Below are 17120 nucleotides of genomic sequence, written 5' to 3'. Positions count from 1 at the left end.
GCAGCTTTTCTAAATAAAGACGTTTTATTTTTTGTGGAAAAAATGCGAACACTGTTAATTATATATTTAAGTATCCCTGTGAGACTGAAGATTGTGTTCATAATCTCTCTTCTAACAGGGTGGATGGGCTTGAATCTTTAACGCTGCCATTACTGTTCTTTGAAGCATGCTTTGTGAAAGAATTTGAGCATGATCATTGCTAACCAACACAGGAAGAAATTTCAAGTTCATTAGGCGTGAAAGTACAAGTTCCTTAGACGGTGGCTCTTGAAGAGAAATTAGAATGTGGAGGGTGCAACTTTGACCACATTTCATGGATCTTTTGCCATTGTTTAAATTACATTTGAATAATGAACTGAGATAATTCAAGTTTTGAATTCGCTTCCGTATCTCTGACAGTCAGTCCCATTCCAATTACACAGCTCTGCATTTGATTGTGATTACAAATTCGGTGAAAGAGATGAAAAAAAAATACCAAACATAGAGCTAAAATTAAAATTCTTTAGATGAAGGAAATGACGGCTGATCTGAAAGGATTTGCATCTACAGTTCTACACGGAGGGCTTGTTGTTGATAATCACTACAAGCTACGGAGAGAGGAGAAAAACACCTATCATATTTCTAATGAGCACGGCGATGATTAACAGAGAAAAGAGCAAAATCACTTCCTTCACTCTGACGAGATATTTTGAAAAGTGTTGATTGTGATCCTGCTGCATGAGATTGAATGTCTTCTTTTCCCCAAATGCCAGATTGCATTAAAATCATTCTCTGCAATTGTGGAAACTAATGACAAGTGATTTATGAGTGATGAACCAGGATAGTTGGTCCATTTTTTCCCTGAGTGTTACACAAGCACATAATGCAATCCACTGTATATCTTTTAATGGAACCCATGATAAAACACAGAATCAAAAAGATGCATTGCACTGTGTGCTAATGGAATATGTAAGCGAATCCTGAAATGTGGAACCGCATCTTCAGTGCACTTACAATGGGCTGAGTGTGCTGGCTGATGTTATTTGTTAGCTCTAAGAGTGATCTCAGACCGTGCTGCTGCACTGTGGGGAGGGAGCTAGATGGACGTTAAGGGTTGCTTGGCTGTGGCCTACTGTAGTGGCTGATCTGTCTGGGATCAATAGCAGCTAATTACAGCCCACATTGATCCAAAGGGCGCACTAATTTAGAGCTGAGCCTGGGCCCTCTCCATACAGAGTCAGTGAAGCGACTCCAATCCCAGCCCTCTGGCCCTGCAAACATCTCACTCAGCACTCAGCAGCTCATTATCTCAAAGGAGCAACTAGTGGCGCATTTGTCTGTCTCCTGGGATCAGCTTCAATGGTCGAAGGCTGGATATCTGAACGGGATGTTATAGATTATTAGCCATCGCTTTTATCTGCCTTTGCCTTTATTTTTTCCAGGTAATTCTCAATGGTGCCACCAAATGACTGGATAACGTGCTGGGGGATTAGAGATTTTTATCTGCCACTTAAAAAAGAACAACTTCTATTAAAAACTATACTTTATTTGCCATTTTGTGGGAAGTGTGTAAGTGTGGTCTGTGCGACTAGTCCTCCAAGGATTTAATGTCATTAATAAAATAGAAGGTCTGTAAATGTTGATGTGCTTTTTTAAGCAGTGTACTAAATACTTATTGCAAGTACAAGAGAAGTTATTTTTTTCTATTAGATTCAAAGGGTAACTTTTGGGCTTTGAAGTTCATGGTTTAAACCATCTGGACAAACTGTATGAAGGTGGTGTCTGCTTGGCCTTCTTTTGCAGGTTGCATGTCTGAGCACATGTTTTGGCTCATGTGTCTCAAAGATCAAGGCCACAATCTTTTCATCCTCTGCCCTCCGACAAGCTTTGATCTGACATACGAATGTCTCACCTTCTGTTGTTCCATCTTTGTGCCTTCACACCCTAAATCTCGACTTCAGTAACATATCGGTAGCTTACCATTGTGCCGTCTTCATGGTTAAGTCCTGTGTGGTTAGTTATCGATCTGAATTCTTCCTCAGGGGGACAAATAAAGGAAGGTAAACTGGAGTGAAATGGAAAAGCTTACAAACCTGAAGTGTAGAGGTAGACTGTCTGACCATCTGTCCTTCAGCATGTGACCTTTGCCTCACAACAGCTTTCAACTCTCACTTGTTTTTTTTTTGCCATCTCTTCTAGGAACTTTCAACACTATTTACCTCCACAAGATTACCCCTCTCTGTAGCTATTACTGCTCTTCTCCACTCTTCCAGATTAAGCATTTTCTCCGACACACTTACCCCCTTTCCTCTCCTGTTTCCCATCCGTCTCGCACAATTTTCATCTCTTGCTCCAATTGTTGGATCACCCCAGGCTCCCCTTAAAAGTCTGCATTCACAACGGCTAAATTCAAGTGAGGGGGTGCTGAGGGTGTAATTGCTTTTTGTACTGTGGTGTGGTCATTTTGTCACACTGGTAAGTACGTGCATACACACAGAGCGGGGTAAAATGTCCTCCCTTAAATCCGCACACACCCTGACATCAGCACAGGTGGACACACAAACACCATTATAAGAAAAAGATTGTCATTATTTAGCTAAGAGCTTAAGTGTCTCTTTCCCTGCTGTGTCAGATGGAAGTCTATGTGTGGAGTTTTGCACTAATAGTGTGTGATGGATGGAGCACACAACACAGTTTAAATTCCTGGTGGATTTTTAATATATCGTTCACTTTAGTTGTTCCTCATAAAAAAGTCATTTGTGGCCTAAACATTGATAAGATGAGGTTGGAAAGCGGACAAATCGTTTTCTACGATTCTTGCTTTTTTAAATAAAGTCTCACTTTGATCAATGTTTAATCCATTCTTAAGTTGTTCCCAGTGGTCTTTTGATTATGATTATGGAGTTTTTAGCCAGAATATAAAAACGTAATTTTCTTGAACATATTTTCTGCACTCCCGCTAGCCTACAGCCTCTAACAACACCAACGTAACATTATCGTTTCATCAAAAATGGTGAACTACACTGGAGCTATCCAGTTGTACCTTTTTGAGCCAGATGCCAGCTCAGACGTGGAGAACGAAGACATGCATGGATCTAGTCGTCTCCAAGTGGATCCATCCAGGAGCTCGTGGCTTGCCGCAGTGAATTCTATGCTGTACTGTTGTAGATGCAAATTGACCACTGTAAAATAAGGACAAGTTAAACAAATAGTATCTTTATATGCCAGTTCTTTTTGTAGAAATTTTATGAAAGTTGTTGAGTCTGAAATAGTGTTTCAGTACTCTATTGTCAAAGCTGTCTGTGTTTGTTTAATACTGGTTAATGTAAAAGCATCTTTCCACTCAATAGTTTATCTTGTCTCATATTTTGTTATCAAATCCACCAAAAAAAAAATGAACTGCACATCAGTGAAGTGCTTGAGAACTGCAGTTCCACACATCAGTACAACAAAACTCTCCTGCAAATCCACACATTTCAACGAAAATGCATACAGTTTTTTTTGTTTTTTATTTACTTATATTTTTTAGAGCCAATCGTACAAACAAAAATGTCCAATTTCGATGCACATGCTAATGTGTTTTAGTGTAATTCCTCTCTTCTTCTACGGAACATTGCATGACTTCTTGAAAACGTGTTACATCAGTAAGCAGGAAAACAAACAAAACCCTTGTTCTAGTAATATCCATGTGTTGTCTCATTAGGAATGTTTTTTTCGTTTGTTCTATTGCATTTTAAGTGCTGCTCTACATGGCTCATAGGTCTACGGTACATTGATAAGTGCGTCTTTTTCCCAGATTGCCACCTCTGCAGGAGGACCATAACACAATAGAACACATTTCCCCATCAAAGGACTGGGGCAGAAAAAGAGCTGCAGGACGGACAGAGTACTGTGCTCTTCATCTGTGTTACCATGGGGATTAACTGTACTACATCCTCCAGGATTCTAATTGGCTGAAGAGGCTTCCATTTGGCCTTTTAGAGTCCCACTCACAGTTTCTTTCCATTCGCATGGTCCATCCAGCTACTTCACCTTCCTATTCACATGAAAAACAGAGTTCTTGGATGCCCTGATAAAACACTTGAGGACAACTATTTTTTTCCTCTTTTCACTCCTACATGGTGAATCTTGCATCCCTGAAAGCATTTTTTTGTCATTAAAAATCTACCTCCAAAAGAGGCATGGATCCATATAAAACCATCGATTGCCTACGTTGATCAAATCACTGTTTTAGGTCAGCAAAAAGGAGTCTTCTAGATTGATAGATTTGATGATACAATCCTTTTTCCCCCCAATTACTTCACACAATCTGCTGCTTTCCAATTTCAAATCACAAAAGTATTCTATTTAAGCAAAGCTGCTAACATATAACCTTGTGTTATCGAGATGGACTACTGATGTGGCTCAGCGCAGAAGACAAAGTTGCAAAGTCTGCCTGCCTTCAGAAGTATGCCCTCTGTCAGATAAACACTCTTATCTCTGTTGTATTCTTGCAAAGTTCCTCGTGCTGACAAAGGTTCAACTTTGCTCCAAAATGTTGCTCGTCACTTATCAAAATCAACTGCAGACATCGTCCTTTTTGTTAAGACCTATTATAATAAGACCATTTTTTTCCCGTTCTGTTAAACCCTGCTCCAAGAGTTTCTCCTTGTTCCTGTGAATAATATCTGCAAAGTTCTTCAAGCAATCAGCCAGCAATTAGGACCAATTCTCTGTGTTTTGACATTTTCCATTTTGCACAAAGATTATAAGCCAATATTGCCCACAATCAGAGTGATCCACGCTTTGATAGTAGAACAAATCATGTTTTTCCAATATAAAAGAACAAGCAGATATTCTCTTTATCTGTTTAATTTTATTTCCATCTCTCTAACTTCGTGCAGCCTCATGGCAGTTAACCTCTGTTTACTATTTTGGTCCAAAATTAAATTTACCTTCAGTGGGACCTTGCATGCTTAAACAATCATGATCAAGCCAGTCCAGTCTGGTTGAATTCCCTTGATTGTGGTTGAACAATTTGTTAAAGACTTTACTCTTATATTAATGCTAATTTGACTTGATGGAAATTTTCCTGAGGGGCAAACTATCAACACTTTATAAATCCAGATAGCACTTTTAACACATCTGAACATTTCCGTAACATTTACAACATGAGTTTATTTTACAGCAGTTTTTAAAAAGGTAAAAATTCACCAAATTTTTGAAAACTTCCCCTAAACTCATTCTTACAAAACAGTGCATGAGTTAAGGTGGTAGCCCCTTACTTCTATACAGCAAATATGTTTTTGTTTTTTTACCTGTCCATACCCAACTTTAACACAGTGAAACTAAACATTCCTCCAAATGTCAGAAAACACCAAGAGCTATTAACTAAAGTGTTTTGCCATGTGTACTGCAGGCTGGAACATGACCAAACCAAGCCCACAATTTCAATTCTTAAACAAGACACAAAGTACCAAATATTGCAGTTCCTCCATTGCCAATAGAGGCTGGTTTCATAATAAAGCAGCATCACATGTTATTAGTCTGTAGTGAGGAGGGAATTTTTCTTTTTTTCCAAACAGCTATTCAGATGTTTTAAAATTTCAAATGCATTGTTAAAGCTGTATATATAATATTTTTTTTTTTTTTTTTTTTTGGCGAGAGGGCAGACACAAGAAAGTTCTCTACAAAGCTCCAGTTTACTTTCTCCCACCAAATTGGCCAATTGCAGCACGTTTCAAATACTTTGAAAGTTTATCCACACAGTCTACACATGTGAATTTAGTTCAGGAGGTCAACTGACAAATTTTACATTGATCTCATAAATGTTTAATGTTAAATGTTACCTTTTTTCAGATTTTTGGAATCTGCATGATGAACTAGCACATATTAACTGCGAAAAGGATGAATAATTTTGACCTTTTTTCCACAAAATTGAGAGTAAGAAGTTTGCAATCACGTGAAGAGTCTTGAATGGACAAAACTTGTAAAAAAAACACACTACAAGATCTATAACATTTGTACGTAATGATTCCCCAGCTACATCCTCAACATCCGCTATTTCTCATTTATTTTTCCTTAAGCTTTCATGAGTGTCAAAATAAAGGAATGGCATCATTGCACTTTTCTGTCAAAATAGATAAAGAGTAATGCAAAAAACAATGTTAAAATAATATACAACGGTATAGCCATCTACCTCACTCTGTGGCTATATTTAAGCTGTGCTCCAGGAGGCTTCATGTGATGCAGATTTGAATATTTTCAGAAACAGATCATAAATAGACACCTTTAAATATGCTCTGGCCTGAACTGAGAGCTCTCATACTAAAAGCAGTGCTACAGACAAAAGAGTTCCCTCTGGCAATAAAGTAGTTTGATATGCCTTTCCAACTACCAGACACTCTGACCCGAATACAGAAAGAAAAAAAAAATGCCAGCACGTCTTATTTTCAAAGCTCATTTGATACTTTAACAGATGCATTGGCCCCAATGCAGAAACACTGACATAATGTGATTGGTTCCATCTCTGGTTTTATGACAAATACAACTGACCTTGATGTAATGGCTCAATTTAGAACAGCTTTGCTCTTCAGCCAGGATGTCATGTGCAGGGAAGAGAGCAAAACAGCAGTGTCATTTGAAGTCAAATATTTGGCATGAGAACAATTTCAAATGCATAGATTAAAAATATCTGAACTAATATTGGGATAAAAATATTTTGTAGATAGGTCAATACATTCCAAAGCATACAATGGTTTACTCAAGCCAGAGTTAGCAATCTAATGCTACATTCCCACCAACATTGGCAGTGCACATTCAAGCAGCCACTTCCCAAAAAAAGTCTATGTAAAAGTATGTAAACGCACGTTTTGGGCTTTCGCCTTCAAAATTCTTGTGTTCATGCATAGCTACACAAGTTTCTGCCACCATTTTTAGTCTCTACATACAAAACACGCAGCTATTAAACGGAGGTTGAGAGGTAAACTAAGACAAACTTTGACCAATCAGGGACTTGGATTTGGTAGTGACGAATAGATGGCACCCCTTTTAACTCACAGAAATACCAACCTTTTGAAAATTAAAATTAAAATTCATTTATTTATATAGCACCTTTCATGAAAAGAAAGACAGCTCAAGGTGCTGTACATAAAAAGAAAAGCAGAGAAACACCAACCACTATTCGTACAATAAAATACACTAAATTAGCCCCGTCCAATAAAATACACAGAGACAAACACCAGTGAGAAAAAAAAATAATAAAAATTGATGATTACGGAGAAATTAATTGCGATTTCTGCCCAGCTGGGATTATATGACAGCACGTCTATCACGTATCAGAATAGAAACGTGAAAAAAAAAGTCTGAATAAAGATTTACACTGCTTCAGCATTTCACACCAAGCCTTTTCCAACTGTAGGTGGTGGACATGGGCTAGTCAACTGTAGAAAAAGCCACTCCCTGCTCATTCAGTGTGAATATCATGGGCTAAATGTATGTTCAAAAAAAAACATAATTTTGTGCAGGCGTCACATGCCCGCAGTGTCCATAGCCTCAGAGTAAAGCTTGGTAATAAAAATAGGTCATTTAGTTTAAAATAAACGATAGCCACCCAATTGAAGGCATTGCACCATCAAAAAATATAACAAACAACTTCTCAAATGTTGCATTTTAGAACAAAACAAAAAAAAACAAATAATTGAAAAAGATGCAAGTTTAATTTCTCATTTTTAACACAAAAAATGTTTTTAGATGGTAGATGCTTTTTTCTAATCAAATCAGCACATAACCCCCTTTTATCCTGAAAATTGTGGATGGAGAGTGTAAACTTATTCGGGAAGGAGGATCAAAAAAGTGTATTAAAGTGTGTAATTCAAGGGCCCAAAGTTATTTGGAATAAGATCAAAATAATAGTGTAGATGGGAAAGTAGTAGGTGTTGTCTAAAATTCTGAAGAGTGAATTTGAAAAACCCTATGCTCTGTGCTGTTAAATCAGTTTGCACATTTAGGGATTTCTGTGAATTAATCATCGTAATACACAGACTTTCTCTGTTTAATTAAAAGCTGACCATCTCCGACCCTTTTCTAAATTTAAAGTCTTTGCTTTTTGTGTACTCTCCATAGAAACGCTGTTGCAAACATCAAATGAAGAATCAAATAGTTGTTAGCAGATAAATGCTGTGTGCAAACAAATAGGGAATTTAACACATTTTAATTAATGCAATTAATATATTGGTTGTACTTAAATTAATAGCAAATTGAAAGAGCTTGGAATAGAAACGTTGCTCTGACAATCAAATGTAGTCCCGTAATTCACCATGCCTGTAACAAAGCAACAGGTTGAAAGGAATTTGCTGCTTGTTGTTATGGAAACAAGGTACGAGTTGAACTCATCTTTTTAATATTTTTTCACAAGAAAACACTCAAGGCGTTTTGTTTTTTTTCTCACATAGAGTGAGCTTTGTGGTGTGATTACAGCCTCTCCTTATCAAACATCATCTTTGTACTTTGCATCAAAAAACCTTAATATGACCAAAAAAAATTAGCTTGTCGTTTTTTGTCTTCCTGTTTTTTGGTTTCTGTCACTGATTTATGTCCCATCATTGATGAAAGGTCACATTTAAAACCTGTCAAAGAGGTAATTTCTCAGTTTTAGCTGCTTTTCTTTGAAATTAAAAAGGCATCTGCAACCAGGTAAAAACTTTCCAGTCAAAATTACCATTGAGCAATAATTCACATAGATTTAACTTATACTCTCTGAACCACAAAGAAATGAAATGTATTTTGCAAACAATTGGCCCGTTTACACCTGCTGTGCAGCAAAGCAGAAGGGAACAGGGACTAAGAGAGCTGTGACAATTTTGCAAGCATCAGCAGCCTCTCTTGGAACTGCGCTTCCCAGGAAACCCAGAAGTTAGGAAGGATTAATGAAGATGCCACAGTCACCTTGGCTCCTGGATGTAATGGCACAACTCACAGCTAAAATGCAGTCAACTTGAGAAGCCGGGTGGTGTCATTCCAGCTGACACAAGGGCACCTTTTTTTGGGCTAGGCTACAGAAAGACTCCAGACACCGCACATTTGCTCCCACTTGTATCCGTGCTCTCTTACAGATTGGTTAAAATGTCATAAAACTGCTATCCCATTAAACTGGAATCCTCTGGTACCCAAGCATGAGTGATATACAGATCCACCCACAGAAGCCCTGACTCTATCCATCTCCTGTGTCACTGGCATTCTAAATCTCTCAGTCATGCCAGCATTCATAATGGCCCAATTACTGCCGATGGGGATCCCACTCCCTATCTGACAATTACATCTGTTAGAGTTTGAGAGCGTTAATGCCTAAAAAATATCAATTAAGGTGATTGATCAGGATGTTAATATCCTATTAAACAGCAGTTTGGGACGGCAAGCATTCCTGTTGATTAGGCCGAAATCGGAGAAACTCTCTGGGAGCTCGTGCCTGTAGTTCAGTGGGCCAGTTAGATTGCCGATCTAATGAATGCAGAGTTTACTGCCAGGTAAACCTGTATAAAAACATCTTTGGATAATTGGTACTCAAAGGTATTTTGTTGAGCTATGAAGAACTAAATGGATGGACAACTTTGTAAAATAACCATGACAGTTTCTGGGCTTTCCTTTCAAAGAGCAGACTAATGATAGTGGCTTAGGAAATGACACTTTCAACAATGGATGACATGAGACACTATTTGTCAGGGAACTTTTCACATCTACAGACTTAAATCAACATTTAATTTTCATTAAGTATAATGCCAGTCATAGGTAAGCTACAGTAAGCTGTGTTGATTTACATCTAAAAATTGATGGAGTAAAGAGTGCAGTAAATTAGTTTCAATATCTCATCTTTAGAAGATAATACTTTTAGTTTCCAGAAACTGTTGTATTGGCAATATTGACAGTATAAATGGAAATTTTATTTTTTTAATTCATCCAGCATAACTCAGCATGATAAAGACAATATTGTCAGTCATGACACCTCTCCTTTCCTCCAAGGCTCTTTGTTTGGAAACACAAAGCTTCTCTTCCATTGTTGAAGCCCACTGTGGAGTCTTCAAAAGCAATCAATTAAAGTCCAAAGTGTAATTCCATACATTTGCCATGTAACAAAATGTTTCCTCTTTTCGTTGTCTTGTCAGTGATCATCAGCATACAGCACTCATCCACCCCCCCCCCTTCCACCCGTTCCCCCTCCTCCACAACCCCCATTTTTTGAAAAAGCTTCTAGCAGTTTCATTCTTCCCCTGGCACGGCATCACACACTCATTTCATTTCTCATTTACAGACTGATAATCGGAATGTCATTACAGTGTCCACACTGGGCCGCTGGAGGGGTAATTGAGCAGCATAAAAGGCATTTGAAAGAGGGATGAATAATAGAACTGGAGAGGGGGGTGAGTGGCGAGCTGGACGAAGGCCTGCTTTCTCAGGTGTCTGGCTGCTATCGGGTGGCATCCGCCTTGGCATTATGGTTAACCATGTCTACACCAGCCTCATTTTTCACCTCCAGCACATTAGAGACTGAACAGGCATCAACAATTATCCAGTAAAAGGAGGAAATCAATAGGGGAGTTTCTGAAGGTCAAAGTCAAGCATCAACAACCACTTTTCATGCAGTCCACCTTAATTTAGATGTTAAAATGAACCATGATTTCGTCCTTGAAAAGGTGCCTTGTTGTCTTGTGGGGGGATTCTTTCTCATTTGCGCACACAGCACGTCCACTCAGGCAGGTTGAATCCATGTCTCACATGAAGCCAATATAGATTTTATTCCCGATAACGACTTGGCCTGAGCTATCTTGATTTTGTCCGTCCGTGACGATTGATTATTGATCAATCCAGATCTCTTAAGCTGTTCTTTTCCATGTTGCATCATAAAAGAACATGTTTGTGTGCATGACTGCTTTCGCAACATACGCCCACACACACAAAAAGAATGCAATTGGATCTATAATATAATCAAATGTTTATTTGTCATATTGAGCTCTCCACCCTGCTCCCATACGTTACGACTTTGGTGTGGCAGCTTGGCCCAGCACCAACCCCCGTTTGGCTGTGGTGGTACATTTCCATCTCATTCATCACATAAAGACAGATAATCAGAAAGTCATTAAAGTAGCTTGACACCAGTGCTTGCCCCAGGAAGACAGAGTAATTGAGCACCACAGAGGGGGAGAGAGCATACTGAGCCAAGGCCAAGCGGTAATGAATGTAAGATGTCGACATAAGAGAAGTGGAAGAGAGGCTCTCAAAGCACAGACACGTGATTGGACAGAAAGGAAGACTGACAACCAGGATGCTGGTAGATTTATGTATCCGGGTAACATGGGCAGAGATAACATATAAAACAGGGAGAGAAAAAGAGGTAGACTGATATACCCTGACGTGACTTTTAGGTAATTGAATCAATACACACACTGTCAGGCAGAAGAAAATAGTAACAGGTTTGGCAATGTTTTGGTAAGTGTATGTGACAAAAAAAAAAAAAAAAAAAATCAAATTTTATTTTCTTTCTAAGGTTAATTTTAATTGTTTTTTCGTGTTTGGTACTAAGGCTGTTTTTTTTTTAAGTTATAATTAATTCTCAGGTTGTGAGCCCTGATCAATGTTAAATTAGGCATTAAAACCAAAACTATTCCTATTTGTTTATCTAGAGTTTTTTTTTTTTTTTTTTTAGAAAAGAATAAACATGCAGTCTTACTACATAATATGTGAAGGTGGTGATGGCTCAACATAAACAAAATGCTATATTTAAAGGGTTTCAAAGAAATTGTATTGCAGGAATTGTCTACATTTCACGTTTTATATAAAAATAATATATATTAATTAAAAAAATATGCCAAGATCTACAAAAGACTACCATAAATCTATGCGCTTGTGATAGTTTCTCCGACAACACAACTATATTCCAGCTTTACTGAATTCAGTTAAATTTTAAAATAAAGTAATAACAAGAGAGAGAGAGGGAGAGAGAGGGAGGCAGACAGGATTGACGCTAGACTCAATTTTATTCTAAAAATGTTGACAACCTAGGTATTCCTTGGAAAATAAAATTAAGAACCAGAAATGATTAGTTGAATAAAAACAGTTTTCGATCACAAGTTCAGAGATTTGTCACATTTAAGTCATTTGTTGTTATAAAAAATTAGCTTTTTGATAAAGAAATTCAAATGCTCTTATTTTGATATTTATTGTGTGTAAGGTTTGCTTCCAGTGCTGCTATTTTTTTTTTTTAACTGAGACACTGTCAGTCATCTCAAATCGCCTTGAGGAAAATGGACAGCTTTTTTACATGCACACCCATTCACTCCCAGACCACTTGGGATTCAGTATCTTTTTCAAGAAAACTTTGACATAAGGTCACACACCCTCCCTCTGACTGGAACACAGGAACTTTTCCTTTAAAGCCCCAGCTGCTGCAGGTCAATTAACCTTTTTTTTTTTTAATGATCATTCATTAGCTCTTTTTCAAACAGCTTAGTTACATGTTGACTATTATATATCTGTCTCATTTCAAGATGCAAGCAAAAAAATACATTTTAGTTGCCCTGCAATGTTTTAAAGAACAACAGAAGCTTTTTCCAGTGTATTAAGGCAGTATGATGGAATTGCCTTTAAGGTTGAAAAACAATTCTTGGTCTCATGGATCTCATGGTTTCTGACACAAAATCAGTGAGTCAAGACAGCCTGGTGATGGCTTTAAATGAAACCTTGAGTTGTCAGAAAACTTGTTGCAGGTGTGATCCCTAGAGATTCTAACTGAGACAACTGGTCTGTCAGGGCCTGCTTGTTTCTTAGCCATCAAGTAAGTTGGTTCTGTGTTAATGGGCGTTAAAATGGCAGAATGCAATACTGATAGCAGTAAGACAGCTGTCACTCAGCTGATTCAGTGAAATCAGCTTTTTGTTTCATTACAAACCTGTCATGAAGCTGTCTCGTCAATGTGAAACAGAAAAAACGAATGATTGTTGCATTGTAAGTTCACTTTTTAATGTATTTTCTTCTGCTTCTGTCGTGTGTCTACCGCATGAATATGGATAGCGGCTCTATACATTTCGGGGGGGAGTAAAAAAATCAATTTTAGATAAATTTACCCCAAAAAGGAGTCCTTTTTTTAAACAAACTAAAATGCATAAATCTTAAGGAAACGTTATCTCAATAAAAATATGCTTTACGTGCATGAATTGTTTACTTTGAGTTTCCTTATAGTATATTGAGATAGAAAGCCAAGAGTCTTAAATTAAATCTCACATTAGACTTGAACTATGAAGATAAGTACACTCTTAAAAATATATACCGTATTTTCCGGACTATAAGTCGCACCGGAGTATAAGTCGCACCAGCCCAAAAATGCATTATAAAGTAGAAAAAAACACAGATAAGTCGCACTGGACTATAAGTCGCATTTTAACTTTCACAACCTTATATGACACAATCATAGCAGACTGTTTATCTAATAATTTCACAGTAATTTTTTCTCAAACTTATTTATTTATTCCTTTCATGAAGCATCATTGGCTAACTAATACTCTGTATTCATCCTGTATTTGTAGAAACAGTTTTCACTTTTATTGCATTTCTGAATCTATGAAATCATTGGAAAATAGAATATTATGTTGTTAGCCTTCAAGATCTTACTGTAAAAAAAAGTTTGCTGATTCTCTGAGTCACTTAACATACTCTTAACACTTAACATACCTCATACATCAAATTGACCCAGGAACATCATCTCTGTTCCTCACAAATGAACATAACAGGAGGGTTAACAATGTATTTATTTCAATTTATTTCTAATATAAGTCGCTGCGGAGTATAAGTCGCACCCCTTGCCAAACTATGAAAAACAGTGCGACTTATAGTCCGGAAAATACGGTACATATAAACAGTGAACATTTGGTCTCTTAATTTTTTACAACTTAAGTTGGAGTGATGTGACTAGACAGCTGTGCAGCACAAGTAGCTAGGTTTTATCTGCTGTCACCTTTTTTTTAGGTTTCACCAAACATTACTTCAGCAAGTTTTACATTTTTCACAGGAGATGACAGCTGAGATGAATGCTTTGCTCCCCTTCATGTGTTGCTTTTTAAACACTTTACACACCAGCAACTTATTAGACATTAGTCGAAACATGAAAGTAGTTTAGTTTCTCAGGAAGCCAAATCACAGAGAAATCCAGTTTGTAGGTGTACTGCAGTCATGTTGAAGGAATATAAAGTATTTCTGTCGAGGACGGCTGGCAGGATGTGAGAACCATACCCTAGAAAAGGGATCGGGAACCTATGGCTCGCGAGCCATATATGGCTCTTTTGATGGTCACATCTGGCTCGCAGACAAATCTTTAATTATAAAAAAAAAATTTTCATTAGACCAGTCTTTTTCGTGCGCAATTCAATGCCCAGAGGGGCGCGCAGTGGTAGCGGTGCTTGGAGAAAAAAATCTGCGCCAGCACTATCAGTGTACTATTATCTATTATTTCACAGAGTTTGAACCAGCCGGAAACCTGTGAATTGCCGTGCCTGCAACTGCGCGCTCCCGTCTCTGAGAAAGAGCGCGCAATTGCGGGGACGGGATGTGTGAGGAAGAAAGTGGGGGTAGTGGGCACATTGTCACAACTTATAACACACAACCCGTCACTCACTGCAGCGTGAGTGTGTGTTTGGCTCCACGTATGCATGTGAGCAATCTTTCTCACATCTAAAGAACATTCAGACCAACCTACGATAATGTTTAACGCAGGGGTGTCAAACATACGGCCCGCCAGGTGGTTTAGTCCGACCCACACAAGAAGAGTAAAAATCATAAGGATGTTTAAAAAAGAAACCAAGTTTCTAGTCCATTCCTGTAGTGAGTTATGATTTTTTAAAGAAATAACCGAAATGCGCAATTCCGCCACTAGGGGGAGCAAAGGAAAAGCTTAACAGTTGAAACAACACAACTCTGCATGTGCCAAAAACGAAACCTAACAGCTCTGTGTCTGGGTAGGCAGTAGTTTGGTTCCCTGTGAGCCTCACTACTGAAGGATGATCAGTAGTGACACCCTAATGACCAAAATGTTGTCAAAAAGAAAAAAAAGGTTGAAGTGAAGTCCTGAGCTTTCCAGGAAAATTGAAAGAGTTTTATTTGTTCACGGAGCTGAATACAAACCTGCATGCTTGGTATGTCATCAACAGGTTCTCCAAGAATATAACATTCAGCACCACTATGAGACTCTCCACAAAGAAAAGTTTCACCATTTGCAGTCAAGAAAAAAAAAGATTTAGCAACTATTAGCTGGACCGATAAATAACCATCTGAATTTACTGCAGCCGTGATGTCAGTGATGGAACAGTGACACCTAGCTACCTTATTGCAGACAAGTTGGAGCAAACATCCAAACCATTTTCTGATGGTGAACTTATTAAAAAAATGCTGAAGGCTGCAGAAGTCTTGTTCCCAAAAAGCAGTCGACCTTAAACATGAGTCTGTCAAGAATTACGACTCCAGATCCAACATCTCTGAGGAAACATGGGCAGCCATATGAAGGAATCCAGTCATTTATTTTATTTTCAGTCACTATTGATGAAAGCCCCAACATCACAGATATGTACAGCTGTGCATATTTATTAAAGGTGTTGAAGAGACGTCACAGTGGAGTTTCTGGAGTTGATGGACACAACAACAACTGATGACATAGTCAGCTCTCTAGTTACCGTGCTGGACGATGTTGAAGTGAACTGGTCACATGAAGTAACTTTGGTCACTGATGGCGCTCCACAAAGGTCAGGAAGAAGGCAGGTGTTGCCACAAAATTCAGGCAGAAATCAGGAAAAGATTCTTATAATAATGAATGATAATAATAATGGACATTTCATTGTGTTTTGCACACTTGAATGACAGTAAATGTTTGTGCACAGGATTTGAATCCTGATATTAACGGTCTGGTGAAGTTTCAGGAGAGAAAGGAGGTTAACTCCAAACTCTTACGTTCACAATAATTTTGTCATCGTTTGGACGTTTACATTTTAGGAAGATGTTTCTTTTTATTTTGTAGCCCCTCTTGAATTTGTTTTCAGGATTGCTTCAGTATCAGATTTAAAATATTCAGTCTGTACAAAATTGAATAAACCAATATTTTTTAAAGCGAAATTAATTTTATTTAAGATCCATTGGCCTCTGTGAATGAACGTGTAATAAGAAATGATTAGGCTACCATGTTGGTACCAGGCGGGTTGAGGGAGCCGGTTTAGCTCGTGCTGGTTTGCGGCGCCTTCCATCTGTGAAAACCAGGGTTCGACTCCGGGCTGCTCCCTGTTCCCTTCTCTACTTCTGTGCCAGTCCCAAGCCCGGTTGCTTTGAGAAGGTTGCGTCAGGAAGGGCATCCGGCGTAAAACATTGCCAAGTTTACCGTGCGACTCGTTCGCTGTGGCGACCCCTGATGGGAAAAGCCAAAAGGGAAACGTTGGTACCAGGCGGGTTGAATGTGGTCCCCGAACCAAAATGAGTTTGACACCCCTGGTTTAACGGATGGAAGTCTCAACGCCTGCATGAAGATGAAACTCACCATGTATCAACCAGAGTAGACCATCAGCAAAACCACCATGCAGCACCAGAAGCCACATTCATGCTAAGAAATACTCATCATTTATTAGCAAGAGCATAACAATGTTATTAAAAAGAATCCACAGACTTATTGTACTTTAAAAGTGTTGAAATTACATCAAATGCACACAATTACTTGTATTTTTACTTTTAAACATATTGAAGCGGACTGAGTTTAACTGGGTGGCTGTTGAGTCGCGTTATAAATTCCGGAGTTCATGAACGCATCATAAAGATATCTGATTGGCCCTCAGTTCTGTCGCTCAGCCTGTCGTTGGGGAGTGTGGACCAATGAGGTTCAGCTATGGGCTGAATAAGGGAAATGGGAGGGTTTATGCGGTGTATTTATGCTCAAGAAAATGTCCTTGAGAAAGTTGGAGGAAAATAATAAATCAGGACTATTTCATTCTCAATTTTTTCCTTCCTTAATTCTTGGAAACACAAAAAAAGGTCATGCATAAAAAAGTAAAGTAAATACTCATCTAGCTGGGTGAACATCTGTTTCTGTGGCTTTAAAAAGAAAGAAAAAAGCAAATTAAGGCACATTGAAAAATTACAATGCT

The 17120-nt window shown here is 38.2% G+C and overlaps 1 long non-coding RNA gene across 1 annotated transcript in view; it reads right to left on the bottom strand.

The window, feature by feature from the left end:
- LOC144994759 (uncharacterized) overlaps window positions 1-17120 on the bottom strand; it is a 67459-nt gene that overhangs the window by 15632 nt on the left and 34707 nt on the right. The window contains exon 2 of the long non-coding RNA XR_013658391.1: window positions 3023-3161. This is a non-coding gene — a long non-coding RNA (uncharacterized LOC144994759). The remainder of the gene's footprint in view (window positions 1-3022; window positions 3162-17120) is intronic.

This window comes from Oryzias latipes, chromosome 10, assembly GCF_053564925.1.
Source record: "Oryzias latipes strain Hd-rR chromosome 10, Olatipes_Hd-rR_3.1".
NCBI lineage: Eukaryota > Metazoa > Chordata > Actinopteri > Beloniformes > Adrianichthyidae > Oryzias > Oryzias latipes.
This window is presented reverse-complemented; position numbering and strand designations above follow the sequence as displayed.